Raw genomic sequence first — 9,383 nt, 5'->3', positions numbered from 1 at the left:
CTGAAAAGCAAGATAATAGAAGCCCAGTCTAGCACAATACCAACAAAGAAGAAAAATAACAGCTCTCAAAAGAAACCAGCAGGGCTGCATAAAGAACTCTCTGATAAATTGAAAGATAAAAAGGACAAGTATAGAAAGTGGAAAGAGGGGCACATAACTAAATCAGAATATCAACAAATAGCCCGAGCCTGCAAGGATGAAGTGAGGAAAGCTAAGGCTCATAATGAACCAAAGTCAAAAATAACAAAAAAAGCTTCTTTCAACATGTAAAAATCAAGAAAAAGTGAAGGAAATGATTGGTCCATTAGTGGGCGAAAGTGTCAAGAAGGTGGCAAGCAATAGGGAGAAAGCAGAACTATTTAACTCGTTTTTTGCATCTGTCTTTACACAAAGGGAAAAACAGACCAACCTATCAAAAATAGTGCCATAAAAAACAGTATAGAAACACAAGTTAAGATAGGCAAGAAAATTATAAGTGAGCACCTGTCCAGCCTAGACGAGTTCAAATCACCAGGATCAGATGGATTACACCCCAAGGTTCTCAAGGAACTGGCAGATGCGATCTCAGAACCACTGAACTATATTTTTCAAAGATCTTGGAGCACTGGGGAACTACCAGAGGACTGGAAAAGAGCTGATGTAGTTACCATCTTCAAAAAAGGAAAAAAATGGATCTAGGAAATTACAGACCTATCAGCTTGACCTCAATACCTGGGAAGATTCTGGAAAAGACAATCAAACAACGAATCAGCGAACACCTAGAGGCAAACAAAATCACTACTAAAAGCCAACATGGGTTTGTCAAAATCAGATCAGAGGAATGCTGTGGATATAATTTACTTGGACTTCAGTAAGTCATTTGATAAAGTAGATCACAACCTCCTACTCGATAAAATAGAAAATAGTGGGTTAGACAGCATCACCACCAGATGGATTCGTAGCTGGCTGACCTGCCGTACTCAGCATGTGGTCCTCAATGGAACTGCATCTACATGGAGGAAGTGTGTAGTGGGGTGCCCCAGGGCTCTGTTCTAGGCCCAGTGCTCTTCAACATCTTCATCAATGTTTTGGACGAGGGGATAGATGGGGAACTCATCAAATTTGCAGATGACACCAAGCTGGCAGGAATAGCCAGCACTCCAGAAGACAGGCTTAAGATACAGGAGAACCTGGACAGACTTGAACAATGGGCGTTATCTAACAAAATGAAATTCAATGGTGAAAAAAGTAAGGTTCTACATTTAGGCAAGAAAAACCAAATGTACAGGTATAGTATAAGGGGTACCTTGCTCAATAGTAGTAACTGTGAGAGGGATCTCAAAGTCCTAGTGGACAATCACTTAAATATGAGCCAGCAGTGTGCTGCAGCTACCAAAAAACCCAACTCAGTGCTAGACTGCATTAACAGAGGGATAGAATCAAGATCACATGAAGTATTAATACCACTTTACAATGCCTTGGTAAGGCCACACTTGGAATACTGCATCCAGTTTTGGTCACCACGATGTAAAAAAAATGTTGAGACTCTAGAAAGAGTACAGAGAAGAGCAACAAAGATGATTAGGGGACTGGAGGCTAAAACATATGAGGAATGGTTGCTGGAATTGGGTATGTCTAGTTTAACGAAGAGAAGAACGAGGGGGACATGATAGCAGTGTTTCAATATCTCAGGGGCTGCCACAAAGAAGAGGGAGTCAAGCTATTGTCCAAAGCACCTGAGGGCAGGACAAGAAGCAACGGATGGAAACTAATCAAGGAGACAAGCAACCTAGAACTAAGGAGAAACTTCCTGACAGTTAGAACAATTAACCAATGGAACAACCTGCCTCCAGAAGTGGTGAATGTTCCAACACTGGAAGTTTTTAAGAAGAGACTGGACAGCCATCTGTCCGAAATGGTGTAGGGTTTCCTGCCTGAGCAGGGGGGTGGACTCGATGACCTCCAAGGTCCCTTCCAACTTTATTATTATTATTATTATTATTATTATTATTATTATTATTATTATTATTATTATTATTATTATTATTATTATTATTATTTAGATTGAAACAACATCTCATCTCATTTTAGGTTTATTTGTCTAACATGACTACATTTCCCGATAAAGCAGGTTAATGGTACCAATATCAGTGAACATTTAGAGTCACATATTTTCTGACATATAGGTTTGAATGACAGCTACCTATCAATAGGATCAATCAGAAAAGTACAGAAAATTAAGATCCAGATGAACATTGCAAGATTTCACAGAAGCTTCTAATAGGACAATGAGGTTAGGTAGCTGTGCATAAAAACTAAACAGTCCTGCCAATTAATGACAATACCTCAATAAGGAAAGGCTAAGAGAAGAAGCTGAGTTTTAACAACATGATTACAAGCTTATTCTGGATCATCTGTGATGTACTGTGTTTCCCCGAAAGTAAGACCTATCCCGAAAATAGGCCCTAGCTTTATTTCGGGGGTGGGCCTAATATAAGCTCTACCCCAAAAATAAGCCCTAGTTTTGAAGCAAGATGCAGGTCTAAAAATCAAGCTAGGGTGGGGATGGAGCGCCCCGCACTGCCATCAGGCCTCCCCTCTCCTCTCCGTCCCATTCTTCTGCAGCATCCCCTGGCCTGTATTTTGCAGTCAGAAACTTTTCCAGAGGACTTTCCGGATATCTGACTGTGAAATGCAGAATGCAGAATGAAGCTGCTCCTTCAGCTGCCAAAGAAGTGGGCTGGCTGGGCGGGACTGTTGGTGAGTGGAAAAGACACATACACGCCGAAAATAAGACCTGGTGCCTCTTTTTCACACAGCATTATATTGCTAATAGTTCTGTATTATCCAAGTGATATACCACTTCCAGAAAACAGTCACAAATATTAGATTCATTACTGTAATGTATGTATTTAGTTAACAACAATGGCATTGTAACTCCTGGGTGATGTATGAAGGGATCATTCTGCATGAAAATACCATCAGGAATTGTATGCCATGTGAAACAGGGTACAGAAATGGGTTTCATTCTCTTTCACCAAATTGTCCATCTCAACTCCCCATGAATATGATCAACATGGTTTCATGCAGAAACAGAGATTCTCAAAAGCTATTTTTATTAAAAGCAGGCAGTTCTGAAGTCTTACCTAATTAATATTAATGGCTTTCTGCACTAGGGTAACTTTAGTTACTCTGTACTTGGCAACTATATCATAAATAGCAGCTCTTAGTAAGCAGGAACTAACATATATTGCAGACAATAAGCATTCTTGTTGTTAACTGATCCATGGCAGTAAAAATCTATGTAGCTTTAAGAGTATGTCTATTAAACTGATGTATATCTTATCTATTAGATTAAAACAAGATTTCTATAAAAATCACCAGCTCTGCACAGCTTGTGCCATTGACATATTTCCATAAATATGTCCCTTGTCCCAATCAGAACAACAATGCTCAGGAAACATAAAGTTATTCAAAAATATTTCAACTTGCTTTCTTTTGATGTATACCTTTATCTTGTAAAATGGCAATGAAATCCATAACAATATTTTATTATTTAATAGTCATATTATCAGTTACAAATACAGGATCATTTCTGAATGTGAATTTTATTCAAGAAATGTATACATTTTTATTATTTTATTATTATTAATGCATATGGCTGACATTTCATATGTCTAAAACTTCAAAAATCATATATTTTAAAGAAATAATGTAATCTACAAAATCAACTGTAACAATTGCAACCAATTCTACGAGGGACAAACATCACATCAGTTAAAAAACCGGATCCACAAACATCAACTGGCAGACAAACGCCACAATCCCAAATCCTTAATCTCTTCCCACACCAATACCAAACAGCACCATTTCAATTGGAGCAACACAGAAATCATTGGCCGTGCTACCACCTGCCACACTGGTGAGTTCATCAAAGCCTGGCACTCCACAAGCAATTCCATCAACAGACACATTGACCTACAACTAGCCTACGAACCCCTCAGAATCCAAATCAACCACACACCCAACCAGAGAGAGAGCACCAATCCTCAACCAACCCATGCAAGCCTCCCAACCAGCACTTCATCTCCCAATGACCCTCACCTGATGTAACTTCCCCACCACAAGACCCATCACAAGACTCTCACTGATGACTCACACCTGAACCCTCACAAGACCCATCACAAGACCTTCATTTGACACACCCATACCTGACCCAACACAAGACCTACTGACCACGCAAAGCCCTCATAAACAGAAGAACACTGACATTGACATCCCTTAAACTCCACTGAAGATGTTACCTAGCCTGGTAACGAAACGTTTGGAAACCAACCCACAAACTCGGAGAACAAACTTTCACCCTCATATAATTTATTTTCATATTATGAAAATAAATAATATAAAATATTATTAAGTAACATTTATTTTTAAGTAAATATTTATAAAATAAATAATAAATATATTATAAATAAATAATAAAATAAAATAATATTACCTAAACTTAACATATGCATATGTTTTAATCATTTAAGGTACAAGGGTTTTGTATAACAGTTTATAAACATTTGCATTTCTTTGCTCCTTATTCATTTTTTTAATCTCTACAATCCTTCTATTCTTTGAATATCCTGTATAATTTTTTCTTGTTGTTAAATTATAAATACTTGCCTACCTTTAGAATTCTTGAAGATAGCATACTAAATCTGGCACCTTAACATAAACAATGAAAAGATTTCTAGGTACTATAGTCCATTTTACAGCCTGTAAACTACTCCATTTACAATGATATTTATATTGTGCTAATAAAATTGTTACATCACCTTTATAAATGCAAGATCAAATAATTCTATCATCTAGTTATTAATCAAACAGTTATTTTAATCATAAGCACTGTTAACATGAGTCTTTTTGGCACTAAAGATTCCTTGCTGAAAAATTGCATATCTGTCAATCAATAAGATAAGAAGGGGCAGTCTTTGAAGAGCACTAGACTTTAAAACTGTGGAAATCTGCCACAAGAGCTTGGTGTCCAATTTATATATAGAAACTACTACTGAAATTAAACCATTTTTTTAAAAAAAATATTTTAATTTACTGTGGTGATTATAATCTTAGAGTTTTGGACTCTTATATTCTAAAAAACTGTAGTGAGTGCTCAAGAGTAGTCTAATGTTTGCTGCAAATATAACATAATGTTCAGTTTACCAACATTTTATTTGTTGGTTTCGTCTCTTAACACTCAATTCTTTAGGTGCCTCCCTTAACATAAGCTATTCATTATTCAAAAAAAGCTGCTCTTACAGCTTCATGCACCTTTCCCTTTCATTTTATTTATACTTATTTTCCTCTGGGTTATTTTAATTCAAGTCTGGGTAAAATTCCTTCTACCCTTCTATCCTTGTTTTCTGTTTCTTTGATTAGAACTATCTCCTTCATTAAGTCATTAAGCAACAACTGAATGATCACTTTGGGCTACAGCTGTTTTTAAGAGACGGTCAACACCCTGTCTCAGTCTTTTATTTGTCTGAGTACCATTCAAATTGCTTCCAGGGCATTTTATTTCCTGCTTGTTTCCAGCTTTCTGCCACTAAAGCTATAAAGCATTAATAGATGACCTAATGTATACAGTGGGTTTTACTTTTTTCACATATTAGTTCAAAGAAGCATCTTTAGGTACCTTTGACTTCTGCTAAATTAAATTCATAGCACAAACAATTATTTCTGTAAGTCACCTATCATCAATTTCTGTGTATGCTACACAGATTGAATACATCATAGTTTTTGTCAATCTGGGGCTGTTCAGATCTATGTAAACTATATTCACAAATAGTGACTCTATAAAGTAAATGAATGTATTATTGATAAATCACAAAGTTTAAACTTTAAGTAGTATAAGTATAATTCAGATTCTTAAAACAATAGTTTTCTATTCAATTAAATATATGAATATATACTAATTGCATTTTTAATGTATTGGTTTTCTCCACTGACACTTTCATCTTAATCCACAAAGCCAGATAAACAGAAAATAATATGTGTTTCATGATGTACATTTGAGCGTACTATCTAAATTATAAATATCTCTCTTATATGTAAACACTCCAATCAGAAAAGGAACTTGATACACTGCATAAAGCCATATGCTAACTGTTTGGTATTGGCTTAGCATGACAGCAAGCTTTTTAAATGTTCAAAAGAGAAACAAATTTGATGAAATGCAAACTACATATAAATACAAAATATTTTTAGATAAATACTTATTGGACATCTAACATCAGATGTTAGCTGCTTCTCTGCTTATTTTTTTTACTACTGTAAAAAAATACTCATTCCTGTAAAATACAAGGCTTAGTAAATTCCATTAATTAGTGAATAATTTATTTATTTAATATTTTTAAATTATTCAGAATATAAATTCCCTCAAAGCAATTGCATTTTAGAACCTATCTATTAGGTTACCCAAAAGGTTACTCATCCAGTATCCTGTGTCACATTTGACATATTTATAAATGTGAACAAAATGGCAACAGTCTCTTTCCATTCTTTGTCTCAAGCAGCTGCTTATTTATGGCATCTGTAGTGATTCTAGGGCATGCAACAGCCAAAAGTAGATAGCAATAGTCCTAATTCATTAATTTATCCAGCCTCTATTTAAAACCATCTACACTAAGGGCATCTCCAATTGAGTATAATCAAAAATAGTTAAGTTAGTGATGATAAAAGAAATATCATGCCACAAATAAAAACTCAAAAATACTGAACTCATGTAAAAACACAATTTAAAGGTGAGGACAAGAGGCCAACTACGCTTTCAGGACGTTCTTCGGGAAATGAGCTCCATTGTGCAATCTAACATAGTGCCACTACAGGTAGTCCTTGATTTATGGTTTAGAACCAGAATTTCTGTCAATAAGCAATGTAAAGCGCTACCACATTGCTTAGCAACAATAATTCCTATAATCCAAGTTGCCATCATTAACTAAATCCCATAGTCATTAGGCAAGGCAACTTTCTACCAGATTTCCACAACCAATGTCAGTGGAGAAACTAGTAGGAAGTTATAAGTGTAAAGCGTTCAGGCAATAGCAATAGCACTTAAATTTATATACTGCTTCACAGTGCTTTATAGCCCTCACTAAAGGGTTTATAGAATCAGCATATTGCCCCCAACAATCTGGGTCCTCATTTTACTGACCTTGGAAGGATGGAAGGCCGAGTCAACCTTGAGCTGGTCAGAATCAAACTGCTGGCAGTCAGCAGAATAAACCTGGAATACTGAATTCTAGACATTGCGCCACCACAGCTCTCTAAATTAAGCCACCACAGCTCTCTGAAATAAGTGGCTGATGCTGGATAAACGAGAGAGTGAACAGGAGGTATGGGGAGGGGACAAGGGAGCTACATGAGATATATGGTACAGAATGGTGCAAGCTGTACAGGTTGAGGAGAGGGTATAAGAAGTGTGATACAGTATAGGAGAATACAAGGAACGTGCAACAAGCATCAGTGAGCATGTGTAGAGATGAACAAGAGGCCAATGCTGCAATGCAGAGGAGCTGGGGAAAGTGACGTCAGCTTATTTGCCACAGCAACCTATAATTTTCCCTACTGTCTTCCCAATGGCTTTTTGGAGAAAACATTAGGGAATGCTGCAAATGGCAATCACATGATCATAGGGTGCTTGGCAACAAATCATAAGTGCAAATTGATTGCCAAGCACTCAGATCATGTTTACATGACAATCGGAATACTGTATAGACTGGGACTCTGAGGACCAATCCTAACTCCCATTTATTCAATGCCATCATAACTTGGAATGTTTGCTGACTGAATGGTCATAGGTCAAAGACTACTTGTATATACAGATACACATATATACATTCACAGACATGAACTAGACTAAGATCAGTCTATACAATTCTTTTCATTCAAAAATTGCTGGATCAGTTAGCATGCTTAAACACCTCACTCAAGATCAATGTACCTGATAGTGGTTAGAAATGATCCAGCATGCTGGCATTAAGATAGGATTTCTTTATACAGTAAACTCCTCTTTTTGGCTAAAAACTCACAATATTTGTATTGTAACTATTTCACTATATTCTCTTTTATAGGATTGTCCAAAAACATAACAGCCAGATTGATAAGCAATTTAGCAACAAACTTGGAATACTAACAACTGACATATTTCTAAACATACTAATAAATATAACCATTTATAAGGAAGATAGAAAGGTGAATAGACATGCAAATCATACAGCAATACTTTAAAACATGAGTATTATAATCATAGTTTCATATATGCCACATAAATTATATTAAATTGCTTTGCAAAAGTATTGACTAATAATATTTGAAGGTAACCTAATTTTATGGTTGAAGTCCTCTAATTCCATTTCACCAATAACTAGCAAAGTAAATCTTGACTATACATATGTCCATTTTGAAAATAAATAAGTAACAATATTCTCTGTATTATTCACTAGCATTTCAGCCATTGACAGAGAGTGGGAATCTTTTACTGATTCATTAGAGAAAATTCTGCTGGAGGGAAACTAATTTAAATTGATTTATGTGATAGAAACTGAAAGACAACCTTCTCAAATTGGACAATGTGGCAGATGGTAATGGATTTATGCATATTTATGTAGCATGTATTTACTTGTCGACTCAGTTATCTATCTTCCTCCCAACCCATCCCTCCCATTTACAATAAACATGATGCTTTGAAAAGCTGGTTTTCTTTTTCTAGCTTTTCATATTGCCAAACACAGAGAAAAGCATGATTTGCAAAGTTGTTTTAATGATTCTACACTTTAATTATAAAGAATTTTAGCTAGTATGCTACTTTATCTTGCTACAACATGTGCATTACTACTATTCAGTGTTCTTTAATTCAGCTTGCATTTGGTAGTCCAGTTAAGTCAAAAAGATTGTTTTTTTACATAACATTTTAAAATGAAGTCAACAACTATTTACAGCAAAGGTACATAGGCTTTTTGGTTTAAGATCTATGTTTGATCTAGTATACTGGAGGCCACATAGCAATAAGTAAATATGGAGGCCAACAACAACAACCTAATTTGTATTTAATAAAACTTTAATATAAGTAACACAATTTTTAATCATGTAGTTAGGCATTTCAATTAGGGTAACATTAAATTTACAATCTGATGACACCTTTAGAAGATTCTATGTGCCTGAAGAATATAAGGTCCAGGCCTTTGCTGACGATTTGGTATTCATTTTGGAAGACCCATTAGAAACTGGTTCTAAATTGATCCAAAAAATAGAAGAATTTGGTGAGGTAGCCGGGCTTAAGATTAATAAGAATAAATCCAAACTAATAACCAAAAATCTTACAAAAACACAAGAAACTGAATTAGAAGAGAAAATAAAGA

This window comes from Protobothrops mucrosquamatus, unplaced genomic scaffold, assembly GCF_001527695.2.
Source record: "Protobothrops mucrosquamatus isolate PMUCROS unplaced genomic scaffold, P.Mucros_1.0 scaffold47, whole genome shotgun sequence".
NCBI classification, from domain to species: Eukaryota; Metazoa; Chordata; class Lepidosauria; order Squamata; family Viperidae; genus Protobothrops; species Protobothrops mucrosquamatus.
This window is presented reverse-complemented; position numbering follows the sequence as displayed.